The sequence below is a fragment of the Chenopodium quinoa genome, unplaced genomic scaffold (assembly GCF_001683475.1).
Source record: "Chenopodium quinoa cultivar QQ74 unplaced genomic scaffold, ASM168347v1, whole genome shotgun sequence".
In the NCBI taxonomy this organism is placed as follows: Eukaryota; Viridiplantae; Streptophyta; class Magnoliopsida; order Caryophyllales; family Amaranthaceae; genus Chenopodium; species Chenopodium quinoa.
This window is the reverse complement of record NW_018742345.1, coordinates 6,241,594-6,258,023: the sequence shown is the minus strand read 5'-3', so window position 1 is coordinate 6,258,023 and position 16,430 is coordinate 6,241,594.

Below are 16,430 nucleotides of genomic sequence, written 5' to 3'. Positions count from 1 at the left end.
AAGGGGAAAAGGAAAGCTATTGACAAGAAGGCTTGGGTGGAAAAGAAGCATGGGGTGCTAGCTGAAGGAGAAACAATCTATTCTAAAATTGAATGTAGGTCCTCTAAAGGATGCCTACTGGCTAAAGTAATGGATGAAGAGGAGGAGGCGGAAAAGAATTGTAAAAGAGCAAAGAAGGAGAAGAAAGACTAGAACATTGCTTAGCTTTAGATTTATTAGATTCTTAATTTTTATTTAAAGTTAATTAATTTCAGCCTTATTTAAATTCCATTAACAATGCAATTTTATTTCATTAATGAAATTTCAGCTTTCAATTAAATTGTTACTTTAAATTTATTTTATTAAAGCAATGAAAAACCGAAAAAAAAATTAATTTTCGGAAACCTTTCGAGTACGGAAGTCGAAAATTTTCCGAAAAACACCGAAATTCGCCCAGATTTTATGACAGAATTGGCGTCAGTAATTGCAAATTGGCGCCAGCTATTGAGGTTTGGCGCCAGGCGCCAATTCCACCGTCTGGCGCTAATGGATTTTGGCTTGCGCCAGATTCTGTTCTGTGACGCTAGTTGCTTTTCCGACTTTTGTTGACTTTTTGTTGATTCTGGAACGCGGAGATGTCGAAAAACAAAGTGGCCGCACCCGTAATGGGTTGCCTACGTATCCTTTCCTAAGGAATCAGGCCGAACGTAGCTCTCTTGAGTGTCCTACTCAAGTAATTATGGGTAGTATTTTTTAAGTTGGTCAAGATTGGTCATGTTTGAGAATTCATTGCCATCCATGTCAGTTAATTTTGCTGCACCACCGGACAGGATTGTTTTGACAATGTAGGGGCCAGACCAATTAGGTCTAAACTTTCCCCTTGGATCTAAAACATTTTTTCTTAGCGCTTTTAATACCAGATCTCCTACTTTGATATTTCTTGTCTTGACCTTCTTATTAAAATGTCTAGCCATACGAGTTTGATATCACTGAGTGTGATGTAGAGCTTCTAGTCGTTTTTCGTCGAGTAGGATCAATTCTTCATATCGTGCCCTAGTCCGTTCGACTTCATCGAGTTTACTCTCTAGCGTAGAGATGGTATTTCTAGTTCGACAGGTTGTACGGCATCCATTCCATATACCAAAGAAAATGGTGTATTTCCTGTTGACGTACGGATTGACGTGCGATAACCCCACAATGCAAAGTGAAGCTTGTCAGGCCAATCCTTATAATTTTCTGTCATTTTCTCGATGATAGTCTTTAAATTCTTATTAGCTGCCTTGACTGCTCCGTTTGCTTGAGGTCTATAAGGGGACGAATGATGATGTTGGATCCCATATTTATGTAGCAATTCTTCACATTCGGCTTGAAAGTGAGTTCCATTGTCACTTATCATTTCATGTGGGACTCCATATCGACAAATGATATTTCTCTCGATAAATAGTGCTACATGTTTTGCGGTGAGTTTAGCATATGATTGTGCTTCAACCCACTTCGTAAAGTAATCAATTGCTACTAGAATAAATTCATGGCCTCCTGTCCCTGGAGGAGCGATCTTGCCAATTATGTCAATACCCCATGTAGAGAATGGCCATGGTGATATGTAGGTGTAGAGCAAAGATGGAGGAACGTGCTGTAAATTGGCGTAAATTTGACACTTAGGGCATCTTTTCACATATTGATGGCAGTCCCTATTCATGGTAGTCCAATAATACCCTTCTCGCATTATTTTCTAGACTAACATTTTGCCATTTATATGAGTTCCACGGATTCCTTCGTGGACCATTCTCATTATTCTTTGTGCATCCACCTTCCCTGCACATAGGAGAGCTCGACCTTTAGGTACCCTTTTATGTAGCTCGTTGTCTATGAGTACATATTGAGAAGCCAAAAGTCTCAAGGCTCGTTTTGCTATTTTGTCAACATAAGGAGGGTATTCTCCCTTGGTGACATAGTTGAGAAAGTCTGTATACCATGGTTCTTCTTCTTGTTCTTCATCTTCGTCTTGGACTGGGTTGTCGTCTTCTATAGCCTGTATATATGCCGGTTTGTGCCTTTTTTCGATAGTTAGAGGCATTTGCTCGATATCCGTGGGAATCCAAACTATTGAGGCTAATCTCGCCAAGGCATCAGCAAATTGATTTTCTTCTCTAGGTAGATATGTGTATTCTACCTTCTCTAACTGATCGGTAAGAGTTTCCAGATAAGTTTGGTAAGGGGCTAGGCTTTCGCTCCTTACTTTCCACCTTTTAGTTTGGTAGAGAGGAATCTCCGAATATCCTTAACTTCTTTACTCCCAATGCCAGGGCTGTTTCAAGGCCTACCACACATGCTTCATATTCAGCAGCATTGTTGGTAACGTCGAAATCAAGCTTTATTGAGATTGGGACGTGTTCTTCTTTAGGTGATACTAGTAGCACTCCGACACCACTTCCCTTTTGGTTTGAGATCCGTCAAAATACAAGGTCCAAGTATCATCTTCGGTGACCATCAAATTTTCATCTGGAAATTCATTGTCTAGTGTTGGTGTCGAGTCTTCTATTGGAAAATCTGCCAGAAAGTCTGACACCATGGATCCTTTAATAGCTTTTTGTCGCATAAACCGCACATCGAACTGGGCTAAGTTGACTATCCATCTTGAAATACGTCCATTGAGTGTTGATTTCTCGAACAAGTATTTGAGTAGATCCAATCGAGATACTACGAAAACGGTATGCACCAACATGTAATGTCTCCACTTAGTCGTGGCCCACACCAAAGCGAGGCACAATTTCTCGAGTGGTGTATAGCGTGTTTCGTATTCGAGCATCTTCTTACTTAAGTAATAGATTGCATTCTCTTTGTTTTCTACCTCTTGTGCTAGCATGGCTCCCATTGTCTCTTTGGTAACCGTCAAATATAACCTAAGAGGTATTCCGGGAAGTGCTGGCACTAATACGGGAGGATTTGCGAGATAGGATTTGACCCGGTCAAAGGCTTCTTGACATTCGTCATCCCATATTACTGGTACATTCTTCTTGACCTTTTTGAAGATTGGTTCGCATATCGTTGTTAGTTTTGATATGAACCTACTTATGTATTGCAACCGGCCAATGAATCCTCGAATCTGTTTCTCGGTCTTGGGCGGTGGCATTGACATGATTGCTTTAATCTTGGTTGGATCTATCTCTATTCCTCTAGAGCTTATGACGTACCCCAAGAGCTTGCCTGAGGTGACTCCAAAAGCACATTTTGATGGATTCAACCTCATATTGTATTTTCTTAACCTTTCGAAAAATTTCCTTAAGGCTACTTGATGGCCTGGACGGTCCTTTGATTTCACAATTATGTCGTCGACATATACTTCAACTTCTTTGTGCATCATGTCATGGAGCAAGGCAGTTGCTGCATGTTGGTAAGTAGCACCTGCGTTTTTCAACCCAAATGGCATTACCGTGTAACAGTAAGTGCCCCATGGTGTGATAAAAGTTGTCTTCTCCATGTCTTCTTCCGCCATGAGAATCTGATTGTACCCTGCGTATCCGTCCATGAATGAGAGAAGCGCGTGATTTTCTATGTTGTCTACCAGAATATCGATGTGTGGCAAAGGGAATTCGTCCTTTGGACTTGCCTTATTTAGATCTCGATAGTCGACAAACATCCTTACCCTTCTGTCTTTCTTTGGAACTGGGACGACGTTGGCGACCCATTCGGGGTATTTGGATACTTTGATGAAACCTGCAGTTATTTGTTTTTTGAACTTCTTCTTTTATCTTAAGTGCTACGTCGGGTTTCATTCGACGTAACTTTTGTTTTACAGGTTTCATTCCTGGAATTAATGGTATAGTGTGTTGAGCTATTTCTCTGTTAATGCCTGGCATATCTTCATATGACCAAGCAAATACATCGGTAAATTCTTTAAGCAAGTTAATTAAATCGGTTCTTTCTTGTTTATTCAAAGTTAGTCCGATTTTAACTTCTCTTTTATGAGTTGAATCGTTTGAGATGTCAACTGTTTCAGTCTCTTCAATTACTGGTGTTTTCTTTTCAAGTGTTTCCATTGCTTTAATAAATATTTTATCTTTTTCATCGTTACCAAGCAATGTTCGTCATCTCGGGTTAGGGAAGAACACGAGAAGTAAGGAGAATGAGCGATATTATTATACTCTAAGATCATTACATCAAAGAGTGATATGTCCTTAGGGGCTGGATCACTAACTATCCTAGGAGAAGAAATAGGAAGGGAAGGCGTTAGAGCTAAAGACTTAGAAGATTCTAAAGGGAAAGACTCTGACTCAGACTCTGACTCTGTCTCTGACGATTCTTCAAACATTGGCCCTTGTCCTGTTGTGATTGATATCTTCTTACCACTCGATGTAATCACCTTGATAGTCTTGCGCCACCCTTGCAGTAATCCTTCAGCTGGAGTAATTAGCTTTGAGGGGTCGAAGTTTTCTCTTTGTAGGACCGTTTGAATGAGTGAGGAGTTATCTTCCTTATAAACTGGCTCAATCTTTTCTCGCCCATACAGTAATCCCATGACGTTAAAGTCAAAGCATGGAGGTGCTTTCTCCTTATGGACGGGAGTTGGGATTTCATCAATGAAGTAGCAATCCAAGAAAATCTCGAATCCTGGTTGTCGTATGCCATTTACAACAAATGGTTTGGGAAATTCATGGCATGGATAGTCCTCTCCTTCTTTTATAAACTGACCATTAAGCGTAAGAGGGTACTCATCCATTGGAATTGCTTTCTTTTGAATGCGAGCGTCCCTACGTGCTTTCAATTTTTCCTGGGCTCGCTTGAGATCTTTCCGAGTCGGTTTGAAACCAAGTCTGAAAGTATCTAGTTTAGGGAGGCCAAGTCACTCTATCGATTTTGCTATCCCCTTCTTCTTTCCTAAGGTCATCCCTGGGAAGTGTCCTTGTTTATTTAGCATAGTTTTGATAATCATGTTGGAATGGGGGTCGTGGCAAAGAGATGTCCTTTCATCCTCTTGGATAAGGAGACTTCTTCGTTAAAGCCCCATAGGTCTTCATCATCTTCGTCGTGCTCCACGTTGATGATTGGATTCTCTATTGACTTGATCCTCATTGGCAAAGCATCAATAGTGATGGGGATTCCTCTAACTATAGCTTTCACTTGTTGGTGGAGAGATGAAGGGTCGGCCTTTAGATCATGGAGCCAAGGGCGTCTTAACAACAGATTGAATGAGGCTTTGATGTCTACCACTTGAAAAGTAGTAGCATGTTCTATTGCTTCTGCCGTCACATTTAGGGTTATTTTGCCAAGAGCTTGACGTCGAGTATTATCGTAAGCTCTTATTCCTTGTGTGGACGGAGTTAAATCCTCATCCTTTATGCCGAGCATCCTCGCAGTCCTAAGTGGACAGACATTAATAGCCGATCCATTGTCTACAAGAGTCATGGGAACATTCATTCTTTTGCAGACCACCGTAAGGTTTAACGCTTTGTAGTGCTTCTCACCTTCCGGGGGTAAATCTTTATCAGAGAAGGTGATTAGATTAATTGGACTAGGGAGATCAATCGTGAGGAAGTTAGCTAGTCCCTCAGGAGTGGTGTCAGAATCTATCCCGATTTTATCCAAGGCATTCATCACAGCCAATCTATGTTCTCGAGATGTTGCTAAAAGCTTCCATACATTCATCTCAACTTTTGTCTTCTTGAATTGTTTAACGATGTCATTGTCTTCGATGATAGGTGTGGGAACTTGTTGTACAGTAGGCATGGGTTGTGTTGAAACAAGAGGTTGTATTCTCCCGGATCTTGTGAGGACGTCTATTGATGAATCTTCTTCAGCCCAAACGTCGTCCGTGGTGTATGATACAGAAGGTGAAGGTCCTACTATGTATTTTAGATAGACATCTTCTTCATCACTGTCCCATACTCCATTAACATTTATATCCTCTTCTTGTTGAACTTGGACTAATTCCTTTCTATCAATCATTTTCTGCACCAAATCCTTGAATTTGAAGCAGTTTTCTAGGGTGTGTCCTCCTGACTGATGGTATTGACAGTAATATCTATCTGTCTTTTTTAATGATTCAAATGGTCTCGGTTCGAGAGGTTTGACCTTGCCACTCTCGGAGAGCATTTCAAACATTTGTGTATACGGGATCCCAATTGGAGTATAAACTTTATTGCTCTTCTTGGGTCTTTCGGTGACTTGTAAGGGAAAGTGTTTTGCCTCATAAGTCGTTTTTACTGGTGTGAATTTTCTCTTAGGTTCTTCATCATATTCCTTGCGAAGTTCATTCAAAATTTTGAGAGTTTCATGTAACAGTTGCGATGTCTTCCTCAGATACAGTGTGAGTATTCGTATCTCTACCTCATTTGCTGGTTCTGGAAGATTATCTTCGACATCGAAAAAGGTCTCTTCTTCTTCCTCTTCGACGTTGGTTACTTTGAAAGGCTTAATGAGAGATGAGGGGTCAACTTCGTCATCGGAGATAGCCAATGTGTGAGCTAGAGGTGCATTGTCAATACTTGGTTTCTTACTGGCAGGAGGCAACGACAGCTTATTACTGTCAATTAGGTCTTGTATAGCTTCCTTAAGCTTCCAACAGCTTTTAGTAGAATGGCCCCTACCTTGATGGTATTTGCAATGTGCATTAGGGTTCCAATTAGGCGACCACTTCTCGACTGGTGGATCTCCAAATGGTCCAATGGGAGTTATAAGACCTTTTGCATTTAGCCGATCAAACGCGGAGTCATAACTCATGCCAATAGGAGTCAAGTTTCTCCTAAACGGTTTCTTTTGTCCTTGGTTGTTCATGGCGAGGACTTCTGCTAGATTAAAGGCGCTAACATTATTTGAGTGGGCGGTTTTGGAAGAAGAAAGATTGTCGTTCTTCTTTCCTTTCCAGCCACTGTTGGAGTTATTGTTGGCAACTTTAGATTTAGCTAGGTCATCTTCAATATTAATCCCAATATCATAAACATCCTTAAAGGTATGAAGGTTATTTTGATATTTAAGATGTTTTGAATATTTTTCTTGGAGATTTTTAATGAATAATCTCACAGACTCTTTTTCACTTGGTACCTCAATAATTTTAGTTGAGGTTTCTCTCCACTTGTTAAATAAAGATGTGAAGCCTTCATTCTCCTTCTGCTTGAGAATTTCAAGTTCTCTATGGTCAGTTTCGACTTGAACGTTGCACTTGTACCTATCGACGAAAGCGTTTGCTATGGATTCCCAGGTAAAGGTCTTTTCTTTTTCAAGAGAAAAGAACCATTGTTGGCAAACGGTCTCGAGAGATAGCGAGAACAAAGAAGGGAAAACTTTCTTATCGATACCCTTGATACTCATTATTGTTTCAAATGCCCTTAGATGGAAGTAGGGGTTGTCGATTGCCCTAAACTTTGGGATGTCGTTGGCACTGAACTTCTGCGGAAGAAGATCCTTATCCACTGTGACCCCTTGGGATGTGAGTTGTTGAAACTTGTAGTCGCTGGACAACTTCCTTAGGCTTTCTTGCATGAGGTCCATTTGTTGTTGCTTCGCGGGATCCTCGATCTTAAGTGCGAGAAGCTTCAGTGTCTCAGTTACAATAGCCAGTTGGTTCTTGAGATCATTAACTTCTTCCTGAGTTGCCATTTTAACTCTTGCTTTCCTCTTGCGAGCTATAGGTTTGTCGAAAAGTTGGACTTGTACGAAGAGGTTATCTTTGATTAATCGCCCTTCCTTTCTTGACCACACGCTGTAAATTAAGCCAGTTTGCGTTTTAATTACTTAACTCGAATCAGTTTGACTTTAAGGCTTTTATTTTAAAAAAAGTATGCATATTTTTAGGGAGCAATAATGTACATGTGTTTAGGGAACTTAAGTATTATTATTTATTGGAGGATTAATATCCGTCTTACCCCCCTAAAAAAATTGACGAAAAAATAACGCGCGCACACAAGACTCCCTTAATCATGGTCAAGACATGTGTATTAGTGTGTGTATTGAGTGTAAGTGACATGCTTGGACTCTTGTGTAAGACCATGGGAATTAGTGCCTAAACTCGAATATTTATTCAATTAAGCATTATTGCCGGCAAAATTAACCGAATTAGACAGGGAACTGATTAATTAGACATTAGGTGATGACTCGACAAATAATCCGAACCGTCGGCCAAGCGACAGGACTGGCGTCACAATATGGTGGTTGGCGCCAGACTTTTTAGTAAATGTCTGGCGCTACACACCATACAGTGGCGCTACATCCCAGATTTTGGCACCAATACTGGAGCCTCGGTCTGGGACTGTTTTCGATATTATTAGTCAACTGGGGTATGCCTAAAGTCATACTAGGTCAATTCCGATTAAAAGAAGAAAAAACTTTATTGACTCGAATTAATTAATTAATTAATTAGGCAAAGTTCTTTAAGTCATTAATTATAATCTCAACACAAATCAACAAACGGTTAGGAGGAGCATAAAATATATATGCACAACAAAAATGCACAATTAGTCAAGTAAGCACAATATGATGCAATGAGTTCGCAACCTAACCATGGCTCTAGTTCTCTAAAGTTCGGGATATGGTTTAGTCAAACAGGGTCCATGGTTAATTGTCCAGATGCGCCGCGTAGAAGCCTAACCGTGAAGGGTTAACGCGTGTGGATAGAACACCGCGAGTTTTTTTTTAGAAAAAAAACTCGCTTCCATGGTTTGGTGAATTCAACCTCTCAGATGTACCCTTTGTTGCCATGAGCGTTCAATCGGGTAGATAAGGCATGAATTCCCAGAGGGTTATGCCCATATGTAGAACACATATGGGTTTCAGAAAAGTGAGAAAAAATTCAATCAGGCAGTAGGATTGAGCAAACAATACGAAAAACTGGTCGAAATTAGAACGCATATTTCTGGCTCGGTATTGGGGGAAATTGGCGCCAACAAACAAAGACTGGCGCCAACTTTTAACTGTAGCGCCTGACGCCAATATTGGCGTCTGGCGCTACGGTTAAATGTTTGGCGCCAAGCTCTGGCCCCTGACGCTACTTCCCACATGCCTCAGCAGTTTGTGTGCTCAATAAAATCATCCAGTTTCGCGCGGTGTTATTTCAGTCCTAGTTGTGAAAGACATTTCTCAAATTTCCTACGTGTAAAATCCTATGTTTTTGAGTCATTACGGATGGTCTTTCCAATGAGAACCTTTTTATGCATACGACAATAATGTTAATAAAAATTAAGCACGTGAAATACTTAGAACTTTTCGAGTCTCATCCACTCATTCTAAATCATTGCCGAAACAAATTCAGGAATAAAAATAGAAATCCTCCCCAGTGGAGTCGCCAAAAACTGTAGGGAATAATTTCAAGCCTTTAAAAATCCCACTAGCTTGAACCCCACTGTGATCATACACTAAAGTATGATGGCGTCCAAAAGGGAAGAAGATAGAGCAAAAGAGTCGCCAACAAGTTTTTAAGGAACTTGTAAACCGTTCACGAGGTGAAGGTTACACCCCTTAATGATCCAAGAGATCGCCAACTCCATAAGGTCATTAACCAAATAAGGGTTCGGGGATGAAGGTACAAATCCAACCTAAAAGAGATTGAACCTGCCCTAATAATAGGCCTCTACTTTATTCTGCTCGTATTCATGTGCGCTTTCTGACTAACATACAATCAATAGAATTAACCCTAAACCTGTTTATCTATGTTGGTTGAATTTAATGTACAAATAAAGTATTATTGGCGATCACTTGAATTGTAATCACAATTAACCTAACAAGATTATTAATTATCTTATTAAGCGTGATTGCAAATACCAATTCCCTTTAAACATGCAATAAAGGGTGACCAAGCAATAGCAATATAAAATATAATGCATATCAAGCAACATAATAAATAATCAACATCATTAATAAAAATAATATCGATCATACTCATAATAATCATGTTAAAGCATAGCAAGATCCTAGGCATGATACTAACAAGATTAATAACAAACCCTAGCATGTCACTAAGCGATAAAAATCAAATCTTTAACCCTAACATGATAATAACAATCATAAATATTAGGAAGAGAATAAAAGGCATCATAGCAATCTTATTTGATATTAAAAATACCCTAGACATGATACTAGGAAACACAACAACAATGTAAACATGATTTCTACATCAAAAAATCAATAAATCAATAAATTACTTACTTGGATGCCTCGTAACTCTTTCTAATAACAAAATACACACGTTAGTAACTTCAAGGAAAATAATAATCAAAACAATTAAATTAAATAATTGAAAGAGAGATTTGGGACCAAACCCTCAGAAATTAAAACCTTTCACGCCTAGGGCGAAGGCAACTTCGAATATGGCTAGGTGTTTCTAGATCTTGTGAATGCGGAATTTGTATGAAAACCAAGGTTTAGAAAAACAAAGAATGAATGTTATTGAAAATTGATGAATGAAGAGAATTAATGAATCGTCCTTGATGAATAATTTTGTGAATGAAGAGAGTTGATTATTGGTAACTGATAAAGTGATTGTTGATGAATGAAACCGGAGTTTTTGATACGATATTTATAGAGAAATACATCCAAAAAATATAATTTATCAAAACAGAGTCTGAAGACCACAAAACTAACTTGGCGCCAGCCCTAGCTGATAGGCGCCAGGACCAGCGGCTAGCGCCAAGCGCCAATGGCTGGCGTCTTGCGCCAATCCTGATTCCAGGCGTTAAGGCCTGGGGTTGGGCGCCAAATAGGATTTCAACGCGTTTTCGAAAATCTGATATATTTCCCGTACTGGAAGATAAAAAAATATAATTTTAGTCGAAAATGCTATTTGATCTAATTAAAACTCTGAAGAATCCTATTTGAATTAAGAATGATAAGAACCTTCTAGAATGTTCTAGAAGACCAAAACCATTCCTAATTGCATTAGGAATGATAAATCATATTAGGCCCTCCCCTAGATCATTGGGCCGTACTTAAAGCTCAAACCGGGCGCAGTTTAGTAAATTGGCCATAAATTCCTCAATATTCATCGGAATTTGGCTCATAATATATCGTTGGAAAGGTCTTTGCATGCCCCATCCAACTACATCACTATTGGACCCATATCATGTACCAAACAAACTGGATTGGCTGTTTTCTTAAAATAAAGTTTTCAAAAACAAAGAGAAGAGAAAAGGAAAGAAATAAAACTTTCCGCAACACTAGACCTTCCACACTTTCGTTTCATTCTATTATGATTCTACGTGAAAGGCACTCATCACTGGGTTTGGTTTCGGGGAGACATAAATGGGTGTCTACAATTGTTCTCTTTGTTTGTCCATCTGTAGCAGGGTGAAACGTTGTGCTAAACTTTAGGATACTGCCAAATGCTTGCTGAAATATTTCCCTGAACTTTGATAAAAATCTTGGATCTCTGTCTGAAATAATATCTTTAGCAATTCCATGTAGCCTCACAATTTCTTTCACATAGGCATCTGCCAACTAGTTCACATTCCAAGTGTCCTTTATTGCTATGAATCTTGCTGTCTTCGTTAGACAATCAACTATGACCCAAATAGAATTCTTTGTTGCCCTTATAAGAGGTAATCCCATCACGAAATCCATAGAGATAGACTCCCACTTCCATCCTGGCACATCTCAAGATTGCAGTTTCCCTCCAGGTCTCATATGTTGAATCTTTACTTTCTGACAGGTAAGGCACTTTTCCACAATCGTGGCTACTTCACGCTTCATGTTCAGCCACAAAAAATGTTGTTTAAGATCTTTATAGATCTTATCTCCTTCTACGCATCTCTGAACAAAAGAGCTTTGATACTTGAATGTTTATTGAGATTGTTCGGTTGGCTGGGAACAGGAGCTTTGCTGAATGATTGTATCTTGTAAAAATCAAAAGATTGCCAAAAGACTTTGCTAGTGTTTTTCTTTTTATTTAGGTTGACCTAAGGTGATTGACTGACTTGAGGTTGACTCGATGTGTTTTGACACATGTGTTACTCTTGTGTGATTTAATATGTTTTGACACATGTGTTAGACTCAGTTCAAGTTGATATGATTCAACGTACATGACTCGTGTGTACATTATAATGTTATTGTGCGACCCAACAAAATGAAAAAAAATCCGTCATTTTTTATGGAGGGCATTGACTTTCTCCCGAAAAAAGAATGACACAAAAAAGGAAGAAGTGAAGTGTTTGAGTGTTTGTGGTGCATGTTGAAGGAGTTTAGTCAAATGTATGGATTGATGTTGTTTCTCATGGTGCAAGGATTATAACATCCTAGGCAATCTCGATTGTTGACTCGATGATAAAAGTATTTGGGTAACTTAGGCACGGAGGGTAAGTACTTCATACTTTGTGATGCAATGAGAATTATGATAATGAGTGATCTTGATATGACATGGTATGCTTCATCGTTGTGTTAAGATTTCATGACAAAAGGTTCCTAAAGGTAGGATTATTTGTCTATGTATTTGTTATGTGTGTGAACGTGACACTATGTTTAAGCTGCAAAGGCTAAGTGTATGGAAAAATATTTTGAGAAGAGTCAGATGATGGTGAATCTTAGGCTAGGTAAGATAATAATGTAGGGATCAAGCCCTTAAGTCTAGCTCTAAATGGACAGGGATGAGCATTGGAGATCCCTTGATATGATCATGCATGAATATAAATATGAATGCATCTTTATTACGGCCGAACCTCAATGTCAGGTTGCCTACGTATGCGTTAAGAATCAGGCTAAACATAGCTCTAGCCGAACCTCGCACAAGTGTGTGTATACCTCAAAGAGGTCTTTTTAAGGGTTGTAACGTGGTTAGGCTAAAGGTTGAAGAAGAAGGGTGATAAAGGCTCAAGACCCTAGATAAGCTGTAACACCCCGTATTTTCGAACCATTATTTATGTGTGTTTCAACCTATAAATCCTAATTTCTAATTTAAATATAAATTTCTAAATTGAAATGTTAATTTAATTATTAAAATCGTTATTTGATTTAAGCGTCATCTCAAGATTTTGATATCCTTATTAAAATATTTTAACGAAATGATTAAAAGTTATTTAAAAGGTTTTATGTTTAAGTTTTAACCATTTCAACTATATTAGACTTGTATGAGTTGATATTAGCCTTAAAGGGTGATTCCTTAAGATTAAGCATTAATTCAGTAAGTGTTACTAAATTATATATAATTTTGATATTTAACATATTGCGATTGATACGAGTCATCATGGGTGATTCCTTGACTGAAATACCAATCTAATAGGTACAAAAATGATTTTTTTGGAGCTTTAAAAACGTTTTACGTGCTACCATATCAATAACGATAAATAAAGTTGTATTGGGTGATTCCGTCATATCGTTTATCAAATTGGTGTTGTTTATAATGTATTCTTTAATTCTTTTATTTATAAAACTAATTATAATGTCCTTTTTTTAATTAGGTCATTATATGAGAATAATATTACTGGTTTCGCTTTTCGTCTTTTACATCGCTTTTCGGTACATATGAACTTTATATATATTTCTGTATTGTAATTTAAATTATTATTTTCATTATTATTATTGATATATCAATACTACAATCTATATTATCGTTTTTGAACGCGTTTTAAATTGCCTCTCGTTACATTCCTTTCTTAGTCTATTTTTGGGCCAACTAGCATTTATCTATGGGTTAAGTTTTTCCTCAATGCTTTCATTACTAATTATATTAAGATAAACTTGTTTATTAGATTTCTTAAACCCGTTCTTAAGCTAATGTAATCATTTAATCAAGCCCTAAAGAAAAGCCTTGAACCTAGGTATTATGGGGCTTGTTTATGCGCTTCATTTAAGCCCAATTTAGGCTGATTTACACAGCATATTTGAGGGATATATGGCTGATCATTTTACCCTAAGTAACCTCCACTAATCAATGGTAATAACACCTAATTATGGCTGCCCAACTCCTCTCCTTCTACTTCTCTTATAACGTACAAAACAAGGCTAACTTTCATCAGTTTTCTCCACCTAAAAGATGCAGCAACTCACTTCTCTTCTCCCCATCTTTTTCGTGGAATTCAAGGTGGGAATAAAAGGGAAATCAAAGACTAACCTACTGCCATAATCTCTGCAAAAGTCGTACTCCATTTCCCTTATAAAAACAACACGGAAACGAAGCAAGGCACAAGGCTACTTGGATGGGTGTTGTTCGTATTGGTTGCTGCTGTTTGTGCGTGGTTTGTACCTTTCTTTGAGGTTCGATTTCCTATAAATCAAGAGGTAACTAGAACTATTACAAGCTATAAAAATCATGGCTAGGATAGGTAAGGCTAGGTGCAAATTAGAGTTGGTTAGATTAGAAATTCGTTGTAATTCAAGGTGCTAGAGTTTCATGTTCGTTTGTTGTTTTGTGCGGGAGAAATGAGGAAAGTTAGCCTTGTTTTGTTTCATGTTTTATTGCTGGTTTTTACTCTATATAATCATCCCTGGAAGTAGTATATATATTAAGGATTGGTTCCATAAATTGTTGTTATGTTTTGGTTGTTTTTAAACATGATATATACACTATGGCACACAATATTGCTGCTGTAATTGCTGACCCTGTGCAGTACGTTTTCAGCCTTATTTCCCTTTTATTTAGTTTGTTTTTGTTCCTATTATGGTATAGCATCATTTTAGGTATATCCCAAAATTAAATTATCATGTTTTTGGGTAAGTTTTGTTGTGATTATATGCCTAAAACTAAGCAAAGGTGCTGCTGCAGATCAGTTTGTGAACTGTGTGAATCGAGTAGTTTTTAAGTGATGAAATGCTTAATTTTTGTGCCTAATATTGTGCCTAACCTGACCTATTATGTATTTAGAGTGTGCAGTGGCGGATCTAGGATTTTCGAACTTATGAGTCACCATCAACAATTGATCACTTGTTTCAATCAAAAAATTATATAAAAAAATTATATTTCACCAAAATGATTGCAATCCAAAAATAGGATATAAAAATACATACTATAAAACTATTACATTAAACTAACTTTATGATCTTTTACTTAAAAGCAAGAATTATTAAAAAAAGTTAGATAACTTAAGAGACCTGTTATTAAATATAACAGGCCTCTTTATTGAAATATGAAAGCATCACAAAAAATAATTCTAATTCTGTCAAAAAGAGACCTGTTATCTAGATAACAGGTCACTAATGACGTGGTGGCAATAGCAGCAACAAAGAGACCACTTATCTGATATTTGAATAGGCGGTCTCTTTAATATATTAAAAACTGACAAACGGATAATCTCAAGTAGAAGCAACAAAGAGACCGCCTATCTGTAATATGCGGTCTCTTAGTTTTTTTTTTTTTTTTTTTTTTTTTTTTTTTTGTGCTGGTGAGTCACGTGACTCACTGTGCACCTTAATATATCCGCCCCTGGAGTGTGTATGGTAATGGGCTAAGGTTAATTGTGAGTTTAAGGTTGGTTTTGTGTGAATTTGTTGTGCTATATGCTGCTAAAATTCTTGTTAGGGGCTGCTGCATTTTCCTGTTGTTTTTATCATGTTAAAGTCATGAATTTAATCTTATCTTATATTTATATATTTCTTAATATGTGGATTAATATGTCATAGTTTTTTTTTATCATTTTGGCATTATTTGAGTGTGTTTATGAAGTGTGACGAAGTGGTATGGTTGCTGCCCTTTTCGGTTATTAAGTAAGTTGTCGACGTCGTTGTGTTTTAAAGTAGAATAACACTATTTTTAGCACCGCTTCGCCAAGGTTTGTGTACGGAGTGTATTGTGATATTTTATTATAATTAGCTTCGTACCTAAATCCAGACAATAAGAGTGACACCTTGTTTGATATACAAATGATTTTTTTTTTGTATATTTTGAATAATTTTGAAGTTAAACTCTTTTGAAGGTTTTCGTTGAATTTTGATCTTAGAAGTAAAGACTTGCAGTATTTTAAATTAGGGTTGATGATCCCTAAAATGTGTTTGGATGATTTTGAAGAAGTATTTTTACTGTTTAAGGCTGCGAAATTCAATGGTTGGAACATGTCAACATCTTGGGCTGCGGAATTGAGATGTAATTTCCTAGGTTAATTGTTGTCGTCCAGAACTACTCGGGCTGCGGAATTCGAGCAAAAAAACTAAGAGTTTGGCCATTCTTAGACACAGATGGCTGCGGAATCGTCTGTAGGTTCGCCTTGACAAACCTTTGGTGGTGGGCTGCAGGATTCACCGGCGTTCATATTTTATATGCTTACCTCACTATGGATCAGTTTTCAAAAAATTAAAATTCTCTATTTTAATATTATTACGCTTTTGAGAAGGTCTTCTTAAGTCAAGTCAAGAATTTTCTAGATCTCTTTAAAGAACCTTAATAAGTGTTTATTATTGTTTTATGAGTTTATTGCTGTGTTTTGGGTGCAATTTATTCTTACTCTGTAATCATGTGGTAATATAATCATTTTGTTCAATATACACGTTTATTTTGTTTTGTATTGTAATCAGGTTGCATGTGTTGACTTGGATTCCTATCT